General features: G+C 44.4%; 1 long non-coding RNA gene across 2 annotated transcripts in view; it reads left to right on the top strand.

Moving 5' to 3' along the window:
• LOC119462840 (uncharacterized) overlaps positions 1–22,609 on the top strand; it is a 28,061-nt gene extending 5,452 nt beyond the window's left edge. The window contains exons 2-4 of one of the 2 annotated variants that reach the window (XR_005194238.2): positions 157–224; positions 20,048–20,131; positions 22,424–22,609. This is a non-coding gene — a long non-coding RNA (uncharacterized LOC119462840). Of the gene's footprint in view, positions 1–156; positions 225–20,047; positions 20,157–20,228; positions 20,244–22,423 lie in introns of those variants that run through there. The other variant, XR_007468479.1, reaches the window with a different exon arrangement.
• Positions 22,610–22,940: the final 331 nt, after the last annotated feature.

Raw genomic sequence — 22,940 nt, 5'->3', positions numbered from 1 at the left:
CGTCTGTCTTTTCTGTAAATAAAGTGTCTATCTCACGGGGTTATTTAATGTATGAATACTCAATAAAACATTTTACACTTATAGCTATATGCAGTAATGATAAATGAACAAATGGTGTATTGATTCTGCAGTGGAAATCGTAATTTATATATGCAGGAAAGATGTGCCCTTCCACTTAATTGCTGGATCAACGCCCGACACTTTCGCTTACACTCCGGAAGACGGTAAGTTTGACAAATTAGCAAGTTAATTACTGCGCAGTGCAGCCAACCAAAAGTAGCTTAAGCAGAAATGTCTTTATGACCAAATTATTGCACCTAAGTTCAGGGGTGCGATCGGAGATCCTTGTTTGAAACGCGTTCTGTTCAATTGCTGTATTGTCAGAGTGGCACTGTGCAAAATTTGGGAGAACGGGAGGGAGAGAGCAGCTAATCACCAAGCGGTGAACTCGCCGGAAGTTTACGTGCCTCGTTTGTCGTCTTTTTGCACACAATATACTACAAAAGGAAATGTTTCTCACATTCCAACCAATGAAATATCCAATGAAAATGTATACTTCCTTCTCAAGCTTAAACCGGTTCTGAAATAGTAATACGTATGACTGCTGCAATTTATAACTATTAATTTCTCTCCGCGGTCGCTAGGTGGTCTCTCGCACAGCGAAAAAAAAAGATGGCGGGAACAGTGGCGCACTTTTCAAGAAGCAACAACATTCCGCTGGCTCGCTGACACCCGATGGTGCGGTCTAGTTCCCCGCACAACTAACGCACTGCTCGTTTCCAGAAAGGAAAGCGACACCAGGCATTCGCGTTTTCCCACCTCCTTAAACGCATTTCGCACCTGCAACTGCTCTGCTACCTCCTCGAGCAACGCCAACGCAACAACCGAAGCTTCCATTACAAGAGCCATTTTCTTGACTTAGACTATGGATTGGATCCGAACGCGGTAGGTGCATGTGCCGCTTGGATCCAACGCAATCCACCAAACGTGCCATGCGAAGCCGGTCTCGTAGCGAGCGGATGACCGCTCAGACTTCACACCTATCGTCGCATTCCGCTCCTAGTAGTCGATGTGCTGGTAATCAAAATGATTGACAGTAGCGTGTTGTCATTTTGACGTCACGAAAAACGTGGCCGCGCTCCGCGGAAGACAACGTCAGCGCGGCCTAGGCCAATCACAAGCGGCGTAACCGAACGCGCGCTGCGAACGACCTCTGATCGCGGCCCAGTTGCCAGGCTCATAATGAAGCATTCGTGATTTAGTATTGCAGAAAACGTGTCTGGTATTTGAACTACTACGGTAAACACCATGGCTCACTTCGGCTGTTGAAATTTATTTGAAGCAACTGCGTTCCAATTATGTCACAATAAAACGCTAAGAAATAGCCAGACTCTTAAGACTGACTCCCTTGCTAAAAATAATGTGAACATCAATTATAGAAATTGACTTTGGAAATCGCATTCAACGAATACCATGAGCACTGAATGACCCTTTTCGTTTCCATAAAACAACCTGTGAGCTATTTGGCATCCCCGGCCCGGAAGGACACCTTTAAACAGTTGAACAACGCTAAGCGACAGCCCGTGATCTGACATAACGTGCTGCATTTTTACAGGAGTAGAAGGGCGGTGGCTGGCCTAATGTTCTATTCCAAGTATTTCACGCAAGAAAAGCATGAATAACGAGCCCTCCAAGAAGTGGTCTCTGCTTATTTTGTAGTTCCTCCTCGCGCATTATTTTGAGAATTCGTTTCTAGAAACAGCAAATGTTGAACAAAACATGTGAAGGGCAGCGCCAATGCTGATGGGGCAAAGAAAAAGCCGGCAGATCCTACGCCCTATGGGAATCGATGTTATACGAAGCAGTGTGCGGGGAGCCTAACAAGTTAACGAAATTACCATGAGAGCACCAATACCTAGGCGGCTGTTTCATGACCTACATGAAACGCAGGTCATGACATGAATGTCATGAGTCCTCTGCAGTCTCTTTAGCTACTACGCCTAAGAGAACGTAGAGGGATAGTATTGGCCGTAGTGAGGATAGAAGAACTGGTGAGGCTTATGGAGTGCTGACTAACGGCCACGTCCTCTCGTAAAGAGGTCTTCCAGATAAGGGAGAATCCGGGGGAGAATTGCTAGTCCACAAGGACATAGCAGGTAACAGTGATGAATTCTACAGCATTAATGAGGGGGTAGCAGTCGTCGTAATAAAGCCAAATAGGAGGTATAGAATGAAGATAGTACAAGCCTACGTCCCAACCTCCACCCACGATGATGAAGAAATAGAACAGTTTTGTGAAGAAGTTGAATTATCGATGAAAAAGCGCAAACTCCGTATACTGTAGTCATGGGCGACTTCAATGCAAAAGTGGGGAAAAAGCAGGCTGGTGAACAAGCAATGGCAATACGGCGTCGATTCTGGGACGACTAGAAGAGAGATATTGGTAGAATTCGCGGAAATGAATAGGCTCCGAATAATGAATAACTGCTTCAGGAACCACAGCAACTGAAGGGGACCCAGAAAGGTCCTAATGGAGAAACAAGGAATGAAATAGATCTGATACACTCTACCCATCCCAGCATAGTACAGGATGTAGAAGTGTTAGTTAGGGTAAAGTGCAGTGACCATAGGTTAGTGAAGTCTAGGATTTCTCTCAATTTGAAGAGAGAAAGATTAAAGCTAGTCAAGAAGAAACAGGCCAACCAAGACGCAGTAAGGGTAAAAGCAGACCAATTCAGGCTGGTGTTCAGAAACAAATATGCAGCTTTAGAAGACAAAGATGAAGATAACATAAAGGGAATGAATGAAACCGTAACTAGGCTGACCTCAGAAGCAGCAATTGAAATGGGAGGTAAGGGACCAAGGCAAGCAGTAGGTAAGCTCGCCCAAGTAACAAAGGACCTAACAAAGAAACGACAAAGCATAAAAGTGTCCAACTCAAGAGATCAGATAGAATCGCTGAACTGTCAAAACTTATCAAGAAGAAAGTAAGGGATATTCAAAATTATAACGCGGCAAAAATTGAGGAAACCGTAAAATATGGGCGCAGCATAAAATCAGTGAGAAGAAAACTTGGCATAGGACAAAGCAAGACGTATGCAGTGAAAGATACGCGGGGCAATATCATCAGATATTTTGATGACATGATAAAAACAGCAAAAGAATTCTATACAGACCTGTAGTGTACCCAGAGCAGCCAAGCTATTTTCATTTGAAGTAATGATGAACAAGATACAGAGGCTCCTTCTATAACTAACGATCAAGTTGGAAAGGCCTTGCAACACATGACTAGGGGAAAAACTACTGGAGAAGATGGAATAACCGTCGATTTATTCAAAGACGCAGTAGACATCATGCTTGAAAAATTGGGAGGACGCTTAAGCTTCGCCTTTAAAATTGGAACGCGATAGCATTCAAAGATGCCTGACTGCTTCTCACGCTTCCTGACAACTGCAGCTTAAGCAACCGTAATGGTTACCGGGAAACACTGGTGGCGAACGCTATGCACGAAGGCGAGCTTTATGATAGAAACGTGGGCTCTTGCGTGGGGCGATCCCGGAGATATTGCACAACCGCGCCAAGCATAATTTTCAGGTAACCGTTTTTATTTCGTACTTTTATTATTTCAGTCTGAGAAGATTTAACATAAAAGGCATGCGCTGTGGGTGTTTTGTTTCATGAGATTTGTTTGTGGATTGCCATTCTCAAAATTCCGAGGAAGAGCTTTGCCAAGAATGCAAGAGAAGGTATGAGCAACATTAATGATAGAATGGTGTGGCATACCTAAACATATTTGGAGGGCCTTCGTGGTCGGGGATGATTTTCTCGGTGGCGGGTGCCGACGCCGACACCGACGCCGGTTTTTCTCCAACACGGGGCCCTTAACGCTATCGCAATAAAAGCTTACGGACCTATATACGCAACGCCTCAGGACTTCAAGTGTACCATAGAACTGGAAGAATGCCAACATCATACTAGCCCATAAGAAGGCAAACGTTAGAGAATTGAAAAATTATAGACCCATTAGCTTGCTCTTAGTACTGTATGAAATATTCACCAAGATAAGTTCCAATAAAATCAGGGCAACACTTTACTTCAATCCACCAAAAGAACAGGCTGGCTTCAGGAAGGGGTATTCTACAATGGATCAGATCCATGTCATCAATCAGGTAATCGAGATATCTGCAGAGTACATAAATGCATTTCATCGTGTAGAGATACCACGAGTGATTCAGGCATTGCGTAATAAAGGAGTATAGGAGGCATACGTGAATATATTGGGAAATATCGACAAATATTCAACAGCTACATTCGTTCTCCACAAGAAAAGTAGAAATTTACCTATTATGAAAGGGCTCAGGCAGCAAGAGAATCTCTCCGATGCTATCCACTGCATGCTTAGAAGTATTCAAGCTACTAGACTGGGAAGGCTTAAGAGTGAGGATCAACGACGAATATCTCAGCAACATCCGGTTTGCAGATGACATTGGCCTGTTCAGCAACACTGAGGACGAGTTACAACAAATGATTGAGGACCTTAACCGAGAAAGCGTAAGAGTAGGGTTGAATGAGAAGCGTAAGAGTAGGGTTGAATATTAATATGCAGAAAACAAAGATAATGTTCAATGGCCTGGCAAGGGAACAAGAATTCAGGATCGCCAGTCAGCCTCTAGAGTCTGTAAAGGAGTGCGTTTATCTAGGTCAATTACTCACAAGAGACCCTGATGAGTATAAGGAAATTACCAGAAGAATAAGATTGCGTTGGAGTGCATACGGCAGGCATTGCCAAATGCTGACTGGGAGCTTACCACTGTCATTGAAAAAAAAAGTGTGCAATCATTGTATCCTACTGGTGATACCATAAGGGGCAGAAATTTGGTGGTTAATAAAGAAGCTCGAGAACAATTTAAGGACCGCACAAAGAGCGATGGAACGAAATATGTTAAGCGCAACGTTAATAGACACGAAGAGAGTGGTGTGGATCACGAGAGCAAATTGGTATAGCCGATATTCTAATTGATATTAAGGGAAAAATATGGAGCTGGGCAGGTCATGTCATCCGTAGGATGGATACCCGGTGGATATGTACTTACGGGGGATGGGAGCTTTGTCAAGCCGCGATACCCATCTCCTCAGCCATGTGATGTGTTACATGTCTGGAAGAATAAAATACTACTGAAAGGCTACTATTATTACAGTTACAGAATGGATACCAAGCGAAGGGAAGCACAGTCGACGACGGCAGAAAACTAGGTGGGGTGATGAAGTTAGGAAATTTGCACGCGCAAGTTGGAATCAGCTTGCGCACGACAGGGGTAATTGGAGATCGCAGGGAGAGGCCTTCGTCCCGCAGTGGACATAAATATAGGCTAATGATGCTGAAGAGACCTTAAGGCAAAAGCCTTAGTCATGCTCATGACTATGACCTCAACCATCAACCTTTAGCCTACTCATTCACTTAGTACCACGTCTGAACTCATTCCATTGGTTGTTAAGTGGTAATCTTTTTTTCGCTGAGGCATTGTCATATTTGCTGAGTCATGGTCATGACTATGACTTCTACCACCATCCTTTAGTGTTTCCCTCACTTACTACCCACGTCCGAACCCACGTCTGAGCCAATTTGAGTGGTTTTTGAGTGTAATTTTTTTTTCGCTGAGTAACTGTCATTTATGCCTAGTCATGCTCATGACTATGACTTCTACCATAAACCTTTAGTATTTTCTTTACTTAGTGCCCACGTGCAAACACATTTGAGTCGTTTCTGAGTGTTATTCCTTTTTCGCTGAGTCATTGTCATTTTTCTGAGTTATGCTCATGACTATGACTTCTACCATCATGCTTTTGTGTTTATTTCACTTATTACCCATGCCCGAAACATTTTCGGTGGTTTTTGAGTGTTAATCCTTTTTCGCTTGATCATTGTCATTTAGGCGGCCGTTTCATGCCTACATGACACGCATGTCATGACATTCATGTCATAACCAGTCATTTATGTTCGTCATACACTCTTGTAATACTATGCCAATTTCGGTACATGCCAAGTTAACGAAACAACCATGAGAGCACCAAGACGTAAGCGGCTAGACAGATAGATTATGTCAAAGTGGCAAATGTGTGTCACGTGGGCGCGATTCCCAGCACAGCCGCCGACGGACCTGCCAGACGACGCGCGCTACATTGGCGCCATCTCGTAACCATCGTCGCAGCAGTACGCATTCCTTCTCCCGCTTTCGCCATACCCTCCTCCGCTTTCCGCCTCATGGTTCCACTGCACCCTCATCTCCGATTTCCTCCTCGCGTGTTTCATGCCCCACTGGGATCCGGGTTCGCTTCCATCTTTCGCTATACTCCTTCGCTCGGTTACACCACTGATGCCGACGCCGAGGCTCGCTGCTGGAACTGGCGCCTAAAACGCGCAGCAGTGAACGCGCACCACCTGCCCAGTACGGCTGTCTATATATTGCCGCCTTTTATGGTGTAGTGAACGAGGTGATCTCCACACAAAACAGTTGGCGCTGCCTGCGCCTAATGCGGGTACGTACGCATTTCCTCTATCTCTGCGTTCCGCACTGCTTAGAATAACCCTTATGTAAACGCACTTTCCCCGGTTCTGTCTCACGTCATAGACATCTCTTGCATCAACCATTCAACGTTTTAACCAATAAACGCGACATACGATTTATCAAGATTGCGCGGCATCGTAACTCGCAACAAAATAAACTATGTGGTCTTAGGGCCAGAAGTGCAATTTCATTATGAGGCACATCGTAGTGGTGGCCTCCGGATAATTTATGACCACATAGGGGTACTTCAACGTGCTTCTAAGTATAAGTAAAGGAGAAGTTTCCTATCCCCCGCCCTCCCCACCAAACGGCCGCAGCCAGAAATCGATCGCGCGACCTCGCGCTTAGCCGCTGTACGCCAGAGCATCTAGCGAACCACGACAGGCGTATCTCGCAATACAATTTCCCATAGAAGTGACACAACTGACATATTTACGCATCTTCTCAGGGTTCTGGCACGTGTGTTCCAGAAATGATCGGATTTCCGGACATGAAATCCTGCCAGTGATATCTAGCGTGGGAGGAAAAGAAGTGCTGAAAAGCCATTTTTGGCGGCTGCCTTGAGGCACACGCCAAGAACTAAAACACTCGAGTGCATGAATGCGGTCTAAGCTAGCCAAAGCAGTGTCATCGTCGTCTGGCACTCGCAGAGATAGTTTCGTGGTAAGGTGAACGCAATTCCAGCTTTTTTGAATCCAAGATTCTCCTGGTGATCGGGTAATGGTGAATAGGAAACGTTTCTGTTTATGTAATAACAGCGCAAATAGACACAGACAGGGGGGTGACAAAAGTTAAGTCTTTGAACTGGAGGTTTATTGCAGACACGTGAGAAATGTAAACAACAGAAAACACTTCAAAAGGAAATTCAAACTAAATAACCAAAACCCTTTTACAATTTCGCTACAGCAAAGTTGTAGTAATGAATATTATCTAGAAATGCACATTCATGATTTGCTAGAAAAATGCAAGCCTAGCGAAATCGCCCGTGCTCGCCGTGCTCAGAAAAAGCTTAGGTGTGCCCGAAGCTGGTCGTCTAAGAAGTTACTAAATACATGTTTTTATAAGCAATACAGACATTTGTTCTTGCAACTCACCAGAAACAAAGCATGCTTTCCTGTCTGCCAGAGTTGATGCATAAAGAAAATGCCCTAGACGAAAATGGGCGTCTGCTGATGGGGGTGTTTTTTGCCTAACTCACTGCAAACAACAATCATTTTTTGAGACGTACTCGAACTTGAGAAATTTATAATTTCAAATTCTTAATCTATGACTTTTCCTGTTTAATAAATATAATCAGAGAAAATTGGAGAACTAATGCAGGTGGGAATCTGAAAACCTCACCGTTTGTTTTTATAAAGTGGTAATTAAGCATCTGTACTTTTATCTACATATATGATATCTTTGGTTATCTGTTTTGCCAGTATTTCTGAGGGACCGCAAGCCGTGTTTATTATGCTGGAAATAGCCCTACTGCGACAATAGAGAGATCTGTCCTAGAGGCAAAGGGACGCTGCAGTAGTATATGTATTGGTGATAGACTGCAAAATGGCATTTCTATGTCATAATGAGATTGTATACGATGAACAGGTTCTAAACCTCAGTGTGATTGAGATTTTCTGAGAACTTCCCGCACATGTCGGTGTGTGTCAAACTATTTTCATGTCAACTTGGGTCACAGGTTATATGTGCTGCTGGGCATGCGGCTTATAGAAAACCTGGGCCATAGGGTATGTACAACTGGGCATGGGATGCTAGGCCACTGAAAATTCTTGTAGTTAGTTCCTCAAGAATTGGTATTTGCCACTGGGTAAGTGCCAGGATAGACAAGCAGAAAGAGGGTATAAAAGTGAAACACTTCTATGGGTCTAACGTTTCTATACGTCGTGAACACACGAAGAACAAGACCAGAAGGTGGCATGAATGCGCGCTAACTTTCAACTACTTTCATTACCATAATAACTATATGGACACCCCAAGCGCATTTCTGCCGTTGTCGTCGTCGTGACATTCCGTATAAAGTCCAAGCACGATAACATCCTCCACGAGCACCGCAAACTGCATGTGCGAGTGAAAGCTTGCGAGGGTTAGCCAACATCCGGCTGGCCCGATTGTCAGCTGGTGGGGAGGGGGGTGCTGCTGCTTACGGCGCGGCCTCGCGGGCGCCGTATCTTGAAAGCGATCTGCGATGTGGACAAAGTGCACGCCCGCGCGGGCCTCATCTTCAAAGCGATTTGCTATGTACAAAGTTCGCCGAAGGCCGGTAGCTTCGTATGCGCTCTACTTTCGACGTTTAGTTCGCTTTGAAGATCAATTCGCTCGCAGTTCAGTACGCAGGTCAATTCGCTCGCTGCTTCGGTCCCGCTTCTTCACACCAGCGTTTTGACAGCGAGTTTCCGCAGTCATCAGGTGAGATGTGTTCATGTTAACCTATGTGTGCGTGAAACCGTGCTTGTTAATTTGGTTAGCAAGCGAATGTTTACAACTTGATGCGGCCGATAAAACTAATTGTCCTTACTTCGTATAGCCATCTACTAATTTACTATCACCATCAATGCTTCGCTTTTCAGGCCGAAACTGCGACTTTTTTATTTCTTGACGTATGTAGTAGTAGTAGTAGTAGTAGTAGTAGTAGTAGTAGTAGTAGTAGTAGTAGTAGTAGTAGTAGTAGTAGCTAGAAGTTGTAGTAAAACTATTATATTCAGAAACCGGACAGGCGCCTACCCCAGTCCTCAGAGGGGGTAGGGGGTTAAAGACGAAGTTTGTCCAGCAGGATGTTGCCCCTATTCCGAAGGCCCCACTAGCACGGGCCATTCCTCAGCTCGTTGGATGAGTCGTAGATGATCTTCCAGGGCCGGGCTACACAGCAGCGCCTCCCATTCGTTCCACGGGCCGTTTCTTTTGTGTTCTCCGTGTTCTGCACACTCCCACGTGATGTGAAAGAGTGTTGGTGTTGCTCCACACTACGGGCATATGTCTTTTTATGCCATGATGTAGATCAGGTGGAGTGTGTGCAAATTTATGTGGGTGTTCGTCTGTAATCTTCGCAACACTGTTGCCTCCGCAGCGCTGAGTTTACCGTGCGGGGGTGGATAGATCTTCCGATTTTCTCTGAAGTATTTCAGAATTGTTGCGAAGCAAGGGTCTAGGGGTGTAGGGTCCTCTATTGCAGTCTGGGGTGGCAGGGTGATTTGTAAAGCCTCGAGCCGCCTCGTGCGCATGCAGGTTCCCGGGGACGCCCTCGTGCCCCGGTGCCCAGGTCACAGTTTGAGTCTATTGAACCGTGGGGTCTCATCCAGTCCCGACAAGTATTCGGAGCACCTGTGCTCCAACTTTGCCGCTTAGATAGTTCGTGCAAGCTTTCTGTGAGTTTGTGATTATCGTTAATGGAGCTTTTCGCGTCCAGCCTTCTTTTATTGCGAGCGCAATTGCAACCTCTTCTGCTGCTGCTGTAGAAGCGCAATCTATTGAAGCGCAGGCTGTAATTTTCCCTTTACGGTCCGTGACCACTGCCACCGCCTTCCTTGCATCTGTCTGATAAGGCGCAGCGTCAGTGAATGTTGCCGTATTCATGTATTTTGTCATTTTTTCTATGTATTGTGCCTTAGCCGTTCTTCTCCCGGCATGCAGGGTAGGATCCATGTTATTTGGTATGGGGGATGCCGTGTACCATTCTCTAAGTTCGTTGGGTATCTCATTAGTTTCTTGATGTTTTTGTATTAGTGCATCACGCCCTAACTTGCTTAAGACTTCTTTGCCTGTTGGAGTCTGGAGCAGGCGATTTTCTTGTGTTCGTAGCTGTGCTTTTGTTAATTGTTCAATCAGTGTTGTGTAGACCAAGCGCCAGTAGCTTCTCAGCTTGAAGTATTCCGAGGTAATCTTAGAGCAGTCTTGTAGACCATTCTTATTATTTGGTTTGCTTTTTATTTCTCTTCCCTGTTCATATTATGATAGGGGAGTGAGTATGTGATGCGACTGACGACGAGACTTCTTACTAGTCGGAGGGTATCTTGTTCTCGCATCCCCGTACGATTGCTTGCTATACGGGCGATCATGCGTGAGATCTGGTGCACTGCTGATTTGAGGGTATTTAGTGTATGTAGGCATCTCTGATTAGCTTGCAGCCACATACCAAGTAATATTACGGTATCTTTCTCTTGGATGATTTTTCCTTCTAGCTTTACTTGCAGCTTTAGACTCGAGTCCGTAATTAGTGATTTTCTCTTTGTAAAGCGGATACGTTCCGACTTTTCCGCTGAGCATTGGAGTCCCCGTAGTCTCATGTACCCTTCTATGGTGGTAGCTGCCTGTTGTATACTCTATCTTCTTTCTCCGCTAGGCTACCTGTAGTTGTCCATACGGTTATGTCGTCGGCATATATCGTATGTTGTAGACCGGCGATTTCTTTGAGTTGCTTTGCAAGGCCTATCATGGCAACTTTGAAAAGTGTGGGTGATATTACCGCTCCTTGTGGTGTTCCTATGTTTGGTGGCCGAATGGTGTCGGGATTCATAATCCCCCATCTTGATTATTGCAGTTCTCTGATTAAGGAAACTCCGGACGTATTGAAATATTCTTTGTCCACAGTTGGTTTCTTCCAGCCCTTCAAGTATTCCTTTGTGATTGATGTTATCGAAGGCTCCTTTTATGCCAACGGCCATGATGACATTATCCCCCACCTTTGAGACGTTCGTTAGTACTTCTTTTAAGAGTAGCGGGATATCTTGCGCTGAAAGGTGTGGGCGAAAGCCAAACATTGTGTTGGGCATCAGACCGGTGTGCTCAAGATGATTTAGGAGCCTGGCGTTGACCAGTCTTTCAAAGATTTTTCCTAAGCAGGACGTAAGCGAGATCGGTCTCAGGTTCTCGATGCTCAGCTTTTTTCCTGGTTTAGGCACCATGACCACAATCGCGTGTTTCCATTGTCGTGGCACAGTGCCTCCAAGCCAATGTTTGTTAATGAATTTTGTGAGAGCTACTATGGATTCGTCATTTAGGTTTCTGATCATAACGTTAGTGATTCGATCTGCACCCGCAGCCGTGTTCTTTTTTGTACTAAAGATTGCTGCTCTGACTTCTGTCTGCGTGAAAGGCTTGTCTAGCTCAGGTTTCGGTGATCCTTTATACCTTCCGAATACTTCCAAAACGTATGGCACAGATTGACACATGTAAATAAATAAAAAAAGATATAGCACAATCACAAGCAGCACCAGCAACGCGCAGAACTGTGGTCGACGCCGTCGGCGTTTTGTCCGCGCTTCGCACCGAACGCGCGCGGCGTTGGTGAATGTTGCCGGTGCCTCTGGGGCGCCACCGTCGCGCCTCTAACCTAAGCTGCTTCGCATTATAGCGCGCGGAGCCGCACCTGTTGCCATTCGTTGTGCAATCCGGAGAGGAGAGGAGCGTCGGAGAGGAGAGGAGGAATGCTGAGAGGAGAGGAGGAATGCCGAGAGGAGATGACATAAGGCGAGAAGGGTGAGGAGGAGAGGAGATGAGACAAGGAGAGGAGGGGGAGGAGGATGCGCATGCGCAGTAGGGGTGAGGACGCCGCACGGCGGATGGAGGGATGGAGGGAGCCAGGGAGTGACATAGCCCCGAGCATAAGATGCCTCACATCTAAAAGCTCGCCTTCAGTGAAGTATACTCTGTCTTATAAGCGGCGTTTAGCAGAGCCAAGGCTGCAAGGTGTGGGAGCGCAGGTCCTTGAACAAGGCGAATGTAATTCGCGTGTCAGCTACCCCGCCCCATTAACGTATTGTTGCGCAGCTCTGGACGCTGCGGTCACTGAGGACGCTACTGGCGTCGGTAACAAGCAACAATTGACGGACGAAAACATTTTGATGTTTTCGCCTTCCTCATTGTCCGTGGCACCATTAGTTTCTATAGAGCTGGAAGGAGCATCTCATACATATTATTACAGTGGCGTGTGCTTTTTTTAAGGCCAGCTGCCTTAGCACACTCTAAAACAGCCGTCGTATGTCATTGCTACGACTACGGCAGAAATCTGACCAGATGATTAGCGCTTGCTAGAGTGGAGGTCTGCCCGCAGGTGGGCAGGCGTCGTCTCGATATACGTCAGGGTAAACTTTGTGCAAAACGGCCAGACACGGATATGTGCCGGTCTGTAAAAGTCTAAGCGAAACAGCTTGTGCCCTATTCAATTTGGGGTGAGGGGGTGGAAAGACCCTTCTGGAAATGTAGAAAAATTTTGTTACCTCGTTGTGAGTAGCGGGAGCATCCCTGTGGCCGTAGGGCGGAGGGATGTCGGCTCTCCTTACAGAAGAAGCGCGGTCGGTGAGGTCGCGCGCAGCGTCGTGAGCAGACTCATTGAGGTTCGGGGGAGCACCCTCGACCGACCCTACGTGAGCGGGAAACCAATGAATCGAATGATGTGTGAGAGCCTCCGGATTGGAGACGCTAAGAAGACGAGCAGCTGGCTCGGCGATGCGACCCTTCTGAAAAGCCCTAACTGCCGTTTTGGAATCGCTGTAGATCTGAGACCCACGACCGTCTAGCAGGGCGAGGGCGATGGCGGCTTGCTCGGCGACTTCGGGGCCTGAAGTGCGAATTGAAGCGCTATAACATTAGGAGGCGGGAGAATGTAGCAGATATTCGACTTCTTCAATTGTTAGAGATATCGAATCGTTGTATACAATCATCTAGAAGTTGACAAATATCGAAGGCCTGTATGATTTCTCGGTTAAGCTGATTATGGCTGTGGGCGAGAATGATGATGTTAGTGTAACAAAGCAAATACCGGCACTTTGCAATGGTCTGCTAAGTGGGAATACGGTGAATTGCTCTAAGGTGAATAAGTCGAACTGGTAAGCTGGAATAAGTGAACTCGCAGTTGAGAGTCACCGCACCCCCATGTTGCTTCTTTTCCGATGTCTGCGTCCCTGGCGCTATATTATATATTTAAAAACACAGACCGAGATCCAGAAATTGCTTCTCTTTTTCTGCCACCGTCAGGCACGCGAAGTCCATACATTGGCTCATTAGTTGATATATGTCTGATGCTTTGAATATTAATCTGGTCATCGTGTCAAAGAAACGGCTAAGTACTGTTGTATTGTCAAAACTTGACACGTACCCACAATCTCTGCAATGTATGCCCAAATGACCGGAAGTTTGTGTTGATGTAATAATGATCGCTTCATCGTTCTAGATTACCCTGTATACGCTTTGCCACCAAACAAGGGAACGGAATATACTAAGTTCTCAGCGAATTCCACAAAGCACATGCGATGCTGCGTAGAAGAAGCAGCCGACTCCATTTCTCTCTCTTTTTTACGCGCGTGCAATAACCTCTGGAGCCAAGAGCACCACATGCGCACCTAGCTGCTTAGGTCCCTATCTATATGGGGTTATTCGAAATGCGATGCAAGTACTGCACAACTGTTACATTTTAAAGCTTTTCAGCACGTCCGTTTCATATTGTTCCCACCAAGCACCGCTTCCGCAATCTTGCCCCAACCAGAGTTGGTAATGATGAGGTAGCCAGCTTCTACCATTCATTTAGCCTGGTCAAGCAGACTGACTTCCACCCTGTGCTCACAAATTATTTTAGGACATTGTCAAAATGCGAAAATATACCTTCACATTTCATCACTTTACAATGGGCGAAACCAAAAAGTAGCACAGGTATTTTGCCACTCACCTCATACCTCCAACAAAATTACATCCCTAAATCTACAAATCTGATGAAGCCATCAACAGGAGCTTTAGGCATAAAGTCTACAGGAGCAAGGCAATCTTAAAACATCGACAGGGTTTTTAGAATAAAGAAAATAAAAACAACTACAACTGTCACCAATAAACAACTAAACATTTATCAAGAACATGAAAGCCACGACTACTTCCGTGTTTTTAAACGTTCAATAATATTTCTGCCACAGTTACACCAATTTAAATCACCTAAAAATTTATACAAGAGCCGATGTCAACAGCTTTATTTAGCGTTGCAATGTGACCATTATATATCGCAAATATCCAATCAAAGTAAAAGAAAAGAAACTCTAAAACGTTTCGCCGGACAGCTAGACCCCACTTATTCTCGAACGATGTTTTAGTGACAGACAAGCAGATAAAATTGCATTCTCCTCAGCGGACAAAAAAGGTGCAAATAGATACCCCTTTACGACTTCATTAAATTTAGCACGGAAAGCATTGATCGACTAGGTAGCAGCATATTTTAATAGGCGGGTGTCCTGCGACAAGTTAAAAAAATTCTTTATTTTTTAATCCTAACTGAACATGTTCAATATGGGGTGGTCAAATTGTTATAAAAGAAAGGTCTTTGCGCCTACTTTGGTGTTTCTTCTTGTTTAGGTGACTTTAATTTGTCTAACGGTCACGGTAAATGACTGGTTGAGGTTGGCAATGCTGCACCGATACTGACTTCGGTAGCAGAAGGTTTGCGGTAGCTGTGCATGGTGCAAATACGCAATGAACCATTAGGTCTTGAAAACCAAAAGAGTGACAGTTGTACTTGCAGCGCATTTCTCATAACCTCCAATGAACAGACAGCAAAGCGGGCATCTAGGTGGTCTCTCTGCTCGTAAGCCCCTGCAAGGGCGTAGGCAAAGGACAAAAAAAATGAAATATGTCGCTTGTTCTACGCTTTACGCGTTTTTGTGGAATGTGCGGTGCACCCAGTTTACTATATTATATACCCTTGTATATTAGCAATACCTATATAGGGCAAACTGACCGGTTGCAAAACGAAATAATTACCATTACAACGTCCACGCAGCCATTTCTGGTAATTTAGGCTTAGACTGCCCAGATTGTGGACGCGTACCGCGTTTTGATGATGCACCAGTACTTAGCCGCTTCTTTGATGAGATAATCAAGCCAATAATCGAAGCAGCAGACATATCTAAACTATTGGACGCATGTGTGAGCATGTCCTACTTGACGCTCATAGAAAAAAAGAATCAAGTTTGAGATGCGATATGTTTAGAGTGATAAGTTATCCGATTAAGCGGTCACCACGTGCTAGTGATTGGTGTTTCCTTTTTTTTTCGCGATTCCGATTTAGGCCATATATTTTCTACACTTCCGTAAATAACAGTCGTTGAAAGACAGTGTCCGTAGGTGTCGCCTACTCATCTTGTCCTTTGTCTGTTCGCACTGTCAAGTGTTGACTGTGCTCCAGAACCAAATGGCCCAGCAGCAAATTTTGGTTAAGAAAAGTCAACACAAAATGGAAGAAGTAAGCTACAGAGAAGGGAAAATGTCGGTATCAAAGTAGCTGAACGTGGAGAAGGAAATGAGATGTACAGAGGGGCATAAAAGCGTGCATGGAGAGAGGACAATATTAAAACAATAAATTCTGTGCTTTCACGTGCCAAAACCCAGATATGATTATGAGGCACCCTATAGTGGAGGACTCAGGATTATTTTTTAGCACCTGAGGTTCTTTAACGTGCACTCAATGCACACTACATGGGCGTTTTTGCATTTCGACCCCTTCGAAATGCGTCCGCTGCAGCCGAGATTCGATCCCGTGGCCTCGGGATTACATTGAGCGAGGAGTGTTGTGCTATAAAGCTGAAAATTCCAGTAGTGAAAAATTGAAGACGTGGGCTACACAAAAGCGAAGAACATGACAATAAGTTGTCTCGATGGAGTGCTTGAAGGCTAATTGGAATAATTTCGATAGTCATTGTGATATCGGTGCTGCCCATTTTTTGTGCTTGCAGCGCGGAAACAAAGCTATGTTCACGATCGTGCGGCATTTTCAGGTCAGGTGTAAAGGTAGTCACAAACCAGTGTGGTCTCATAACACGTTCATAACTTCATCACGTTTATATTTGTAATACATTGCCTTTTCAACCAGACATTATTACGTCAAACTTGCAAATCGTGCCACCAATTCATCATTACAATAAACATAAAGAAAACGTGAGTTGTTTATTGACATAAGAAAGCTATCTTTTGAATAGATGGTGCAGTTATATCCTTGCTCATAGTTTTGCAGGACAAACAGCAGAACAGCTAATGCATACCCAACGCCATTACCGCTTAACAGTTAACGCAATGCCGCAACATTTAAATTAACTCCGAAGCAAGAATGAAAAAAAAATTCCATCTTATACACAGCGACAATGCAAAAAAAGAGCACTCTTTTAAATGCAGCGCTTTTCATTACAGGCTACTTGCAAGTGAGAACATTATTGTGCATCATGCCAGGGGAACTTGCAGAATTCAATGTTTATATTGCCGCTTTCAGATTACGTATATAAAACCTTTTTAACATCTACACGGCATTATAATAGGTTTGCTAAGTGTTTGGGTATACCTTAATGAAATATAATCTAGATTTCTATAGCTGCTTCTGTATGTTGCTTGTATGTTGTATGCAGCAATAATAAAAGTATATTGTTTGGATGCTTCGATTGGCCCGGCTTTTCACTCGTGAGCTATACATCTGAAATATTAAATGGTCTTTGAATCAGACCAACCTCTTCTAGCGTACCAATTTTCTTCATTATACGTGTGTGCTGGGTCTAACACTCAACAAATATCATGCCAGATCATCATCATCAGCAGCAGCAGCCTTTTTTTCTGTCCACTGCAGGACGAAAGCATCTCCCAGCTATCTCCAATTACTCCTGTACTGCGCTTGCCGATTCCAACTTGCGCCTGCAAATGTCCTCATTTCATCAGCCCACCTTAATCTTCTGCTGACCCCAACTGCGATTCCCTTCTCTTGGAATCCATTCTGTAACTCTAATGGTCTACTGGATATCTGCCCTACGCGTTAAGTACCCTGCCCAGCTATATTTTTTTCTCTAAATGTCAACTAGAATATCAGCTATCGCCATTTTCTCTCTAATCCACACCGCTGTCTTCCTATCTCATGACGTTACGCCTAAAGTTCTTTCGTTCCAACGCTCCTTGCACAGTCCTTAACTTCTTCACCAGCTTCTTTGTTAAACTCGAAGTTTCTGCTCCGAATGTTAGAGGCGTAGAATGCAATTATTGTACACTTTTCTTTTCACCGACCGTGGTAAGCTTCGAGTCAGTATTTGGTAATGCCTGCCGTGTGCAATCCAAACCATTTTTATTCTCTAAATTACTTTCTGCTGATCAGGGTGCCCTCAGAATAATTGACCTAGATAAACGGTGCTCCTGCACACACTCTAGAGGCTCACTGGCGATCATAACTTCTTTCTTTCCAGACTATTGAACATTATATTTGTCTTCTTCATAATAATCTTGAACCGTATACGTTCACACGTTCTCGCTTTAGGTCCTCAATCATTTGATGCAACGCATCGCCAGTCCTGCTGAACCGACAAGATTTTGCAAATTTACTTGCTGGTTCGTGTTCAATACTATAAAACTCAACCTCAAGTGTCGCCTAAATGGCGTTTGCACAAAGCAAGCTTTCGAATAGTCATGCTAAATGGTCTTCGGAATTTTTTAAAGAAACGCCAGTGGCCACGAGTGTCAGTTTTGCTGTTTCCATGAAAAAGAAAAGTGTGTTTAATATGCGCATTATAATACATATACACCATTCTTTATGGACGCCGCCATATTGCGTAGGCAGTGGCACCATCTGTGGGCAGTCGACACGCGACGTGTGGTATGCCAGATATACGCTCGGCGGCAGTTTCTGGTGGTGGTTTTTGCGCTCACGTGGTCTACTTAGTATGATGTAGCATATGGTACGCGAGAAGTGGTACTGTAAGACGTATTGAAGTGATTGATGTCGACATGGCCGAAGTTTCTGCTGGCCTTGTGGTGGACGGAGCACCGAGCGCAATGTGTGCACATGTGTTTGAGACTACACTCAACCACGAAGATCAGTTGCGCTTATCTGAAAACTTGTTTCGCTATTGCGACCTCACTGCAGCATTCCCACTGTAGTTGTAAGATGTGGTTTAGCAGCAGTGAGTAGTTACGAAACATTTAACCGTATCCTACCAGCGTGGGTACCGTTCTTCTGCGGAATACGTTGTGTTGTCTACGCTTTTACAAGCGTTAAAACTGTTAACTGTAGATAGTTTGCGCGACTACCTCGTTTGTTGGTAGAGGTTTCCACTCATAAATAAAAAAAATTTTGGTTAGAAATAACCATCCATCATACAGTGCAAATGACCCTTGTTGAATGGTTGAGTGACTGGCTCAAGACTGGGTGAGTGCGGAAAGAAGTGGTGGGTGATTGGTTATAGATATGTTTGTTCTATATTAGCGCATAGCCCAAGCATGCGGCATGACCATGGGAGGTCAAATTACGGTGTTAGCCGAGGCTTTCCTTGCATTCTTTTTTCGCTAGAGAAGGGTGTTGGACAAAGACGCCTTAAGGTCAAGTATTTATTCAGCCAGCAGCATAAACATACAGACAGAAACGATTGAGCGGCTTCGCCTTATAAAGGGAGCCTGGGTGCAATCGAGGCATGCCATTGGCTAGCGATACATTAGCACATGTGAACAGTGACCGCGGACATCAGATACGCGGCGCGCAGTAACAAAGTAACACTGGATAATCGTTGCACCGATACAACAAAGAGGAAGAAGCATTTTTTTTCGCTTGGTCTTCGTCTTGTCGTCTGCGACGCACTCACCCGTTTCAAAGAAATTTTGTCCACACTAATAGCCGTAGCATTCTTTTTATTCGTTCTATTTCAGATATAACTGCTTTACATGGCAAAAAGGCCAGCACAAAGCACAACGCTTAGCAGTACCATGACGGTTTACCAGCCGCAGTTATTGCTGTGTTGAGTAACATCACCGGCCTTATACAGCAAGATAACGAAGATATAGCACAGTTATTTCACTCTACTAGCCTTTAAATGCTTGAGAAGGGTGCGGGTGGATGACGCAAATGTTTTCTAACAATTGGTGGTTTTGTATGTTTCGGGGTTGCATTGGGTCGGGCCTACACGAGCAGACGATCTTGTGTTTTTTTTACCACGCCAAGCGACCGGATAGTATGAAGATTTTCCAATTCACGCTGCAGCTCAAACACTGGTTACTTCGTCAATAAAAAATCGATGCAGCCAAAATTGTTTGCAACACATACTCACACCGAGGCTTGTCGAATAAATATGCGCGTCGGATATTTGCGTGGCCAAGTAAAATCTCCGCATATTCTAGTTACTGCAACACCGACAGTGCACACAGTGGTTGTTCGACGACCTTGTGCGAACTGACATCACGTAAGCTTCAACAAGAGCGAGCTAAAACATCTCTAAATCGTTCCGCAGCAAGTGACGGCAACACTTTTAAGCGGAGCCACGCCAGCTCGCGCAAACATGAGAGGAGACAAGGCTCGCCGCGCGCGCTTCCTCCTCACCCAATTAAACGGTCTATATACATAAAATTTAATTTACCACCAAAGTTCTGAAAAATATATTTGGACCTGCCCTCCCGGAAGGCATTTTCTGATGTTTGTTGTTCGTCAATGTGATACTAAGCAAATACCGCCGTTGTTTGTTCCCCTCAATAACGTTGATTTCTTCGTATTGCAGATCCGAACTACACTGAAGTAGTCAAGATCACTTACACCAACTTCAAGAACTGTGGTGTAGCTCAAGGCAAATACTACGATGAACGTAAGGCCCCCTGTGGTAATAGGGAGTGGCAATAGTCGCCTAGTGGCAATAGTCGCCTAGTGACTCGTAGTCGCCTAGTCACCTAGGAGTCGCCTAGTGGCAATAGGGAGCCTATAACACTTTTCAGTTATTTGCTGCGTGACGCCAACTTGAATCATTCAAAAGGCTTTGTTCTCGGATACTCCCACTAACTTAATTGATATAGTCACTGAGGCCTGAATAACTTCACAGTGTTTAAATGACCCTGCCAATTGTGTTGAAATGTCGTGGATTGAAATAGAAGACAACCTGAATCATTTCTATGAGTCAAGAAAATAGTGATGGCCTGCACGTTATTGCTCATCAGCTAAAATCAGGCTGTATTGCAGGTCACTCGTTATAAAAAAAAACGGCTTTTGAATTGTTGTCTAGCACTATGTTGCGACGAGAATGTTCTTTGAGCATCGCTATTCTTCAAACCACGTGCTGTCACACTGGTGTTGCCCGCAACATGCTCATTTAAAGCGCCCAATAAATCTTAATAATATCATGGCAGTAAAACTGTTGAATCGCGTTAATCAGGATCGAACATTTTGGAACGCTTTTTGAGTGCAAAGACGAACGGTTCCTGTTTCGCGTAGTACGGGGAGACAATTTAGTCAGATTGTTTTTTTTTCAGCGCACTTTAAAAAGGAATACGTTAGAGTGTACTTAAAATACTTTCTCTCACGTTTTGAATAAATGAATTGCTTAGCACAATAACGTATTGTAGCTAGTGTTGCATTAAAGACAAAGTCCTCTCCAAGAAAGTTCGCTGTGAATTAGAAAACTTTCTGACAATAGCGTGTGAAATAGTACACATCCGAAGCGTCTTAAATGTTAGTTTTCGTTTAGAGAGCGAACGCCTTTCCACGGAAATCGCTTTATTATATGAACCATCCTGGAGGCTAGCATATCACAGAGCGGCGGCGAATTAAACGACAGCTCCAAGCACAGAGACACAGAGCATGGTAAACTCTGTGTGCATATTTGATGGTTTGCGATATCCCGCTGAAATAATAGTGTAATTGTGGCGTCAGTCGTAGGTGACGCCTAAGGCGACAGGCCTAACGACCGCGGACGCGCAGCGCTGTCGAAAAGCGAGAGCTAACAGCTGGAACAACCAGCACCACACGTTTATTTACACTGCAGTTTGAGGGTACCAGGCTCCACAAGGCCTGACCCTCATGGACATACAAGAAAGGGCTACATGGTGACGCTAACAGTTTGCCAAGTGAAAAGCTTTGACCACCTGGGGTACTGCAGCCCCCAATACATGGTACATAGGTGTTTTCGCATTTGGCCTCATTAAGATGCTACTGGGATTTGATCGCGCGGACTCAGGGCTCAGTATCGCAACGACACAGGGGCGTGTTTCTTCGTATTGCCAAAAATGCATATTGTTGCTAATGGGCGAATCGACAGGAACCACTGCTGTTCAAGAAAAATGGCTTGCACTAAATGCAGTGCTGATATAAAAATGTTGCTCTCAAAGTAAGCAAGATTCCATTATTTCTATGCCGCGCGATGATATTCCAAGTCAGCACTTATGGAAAACATAATTTACTAGATTAATCCCTGCGGGTGGGCGCAACCTTCGGCGGATAATTTATTCGATATATATATATATATATCGACTCCTAAGCGTGAGTATTAGGAAAGCAAGAGGACGATCGACATACCCAATCAGGCGGACGACAGTGGGCAGTAACCTTGTGAAAAGACTGACTTATCAGCAGAACACTTTCAGGATTTTTAACGCACCTCTCACTCTGTGCCGTGTGTGTTGTAATTCCTGCCTCTCATTATTTTTACTAATGTCATTTGGCCGTAGCGTTCTAAAAATCAAGAAATACTCACAAATGTTGTGCAACATTTTTTTTGCTCTAATTACTGCTCAAAGAAGCCATATGCTCCTTAAGCAAACAGTGATTGAGGCAAACCGTACCTGAAGTCAGTGATTCTATTGTTTATATTTGTTTCAGTGTACTCGAATATTAGCGGCATTTTGTCTTATTTCGCTACCGCGATATTTGGCATTGCTTTCATAGCTCGCTTGTCATTATAATTTGTGAATACTTTTTTTCAATGTGTGGTATTGAGGCTTGTTGCCTTATTTCTATTTAATTCTCATACAATCTTCCTTAACGGATTATTTTATTTGTTGATTCCGACTAAATAAATTGTAAGATCATCACACCTGAAATGAGTCTGAAACTGCGTATGTGTTTTGTTTCCTGTTTTTTTCGCAATGTGTTCCTTTCACTGTTCCAGGTTGCCTACTGTACGTCACCAAGGATGTTGCTAATGATGTGCCAGCGGAATGTACGAAAAACTTCGAAGAAATCTGCGGAGTCTCATCTTCCTCTAACTGGGATGACGTATGTGGAGAAGACGCGTAGACCACGCGGGCATCAGGAAAGTGACATAAAAAAAATAGCCTTAAGACCCGTGAAGTGTAAACAAGAAAAGTTTAAAATAAACACATTTTCCGGCAAGCGCAACTTACTGAACAACTGATAAATGCTGAAAACACGACGCCTGCAAAAGCCAGGAAGAGTAAAAAGGTATAATAAATTCCTGTAAGTTCGTTGTTTTCAAAACTGAGGTATCCTTCAAGAAACTGCAATAGTACTCGAATATAAATTGGTGTAAAACTGTAATTTATTCAACAACACAATTTCTTTATATTACTATGTCGAATAAGTACGCAAGTGTTGCACTTTTGTAAAGCGTGAAGGCCAAAACCTGCGAGCTGTGGATGAAGACGACGATGAACGCGCGAGCAGTG

The sequence above is a fragment of the Dermacentor silvarum genome, chromosome 8, assembly GCF_013339745.2.
Source record: "Dermacentor silvarum isolate Dsil-2018 chromosome 8, BIME_Dsil_1.4, whole genome shotgun sequence".
Taxonomy (NCBI): domain Eukaryota; kingdom Metazoa; phylum Arthropoda; class Arachnida; order Ixodida; family Ixodidae; genus Dermacentor; species Dermacentor silvarum.
Note: the sequence above shows the minus strand (reverse complement) of the source record. Positions and strands in the feature narration are given on the sequence as shown.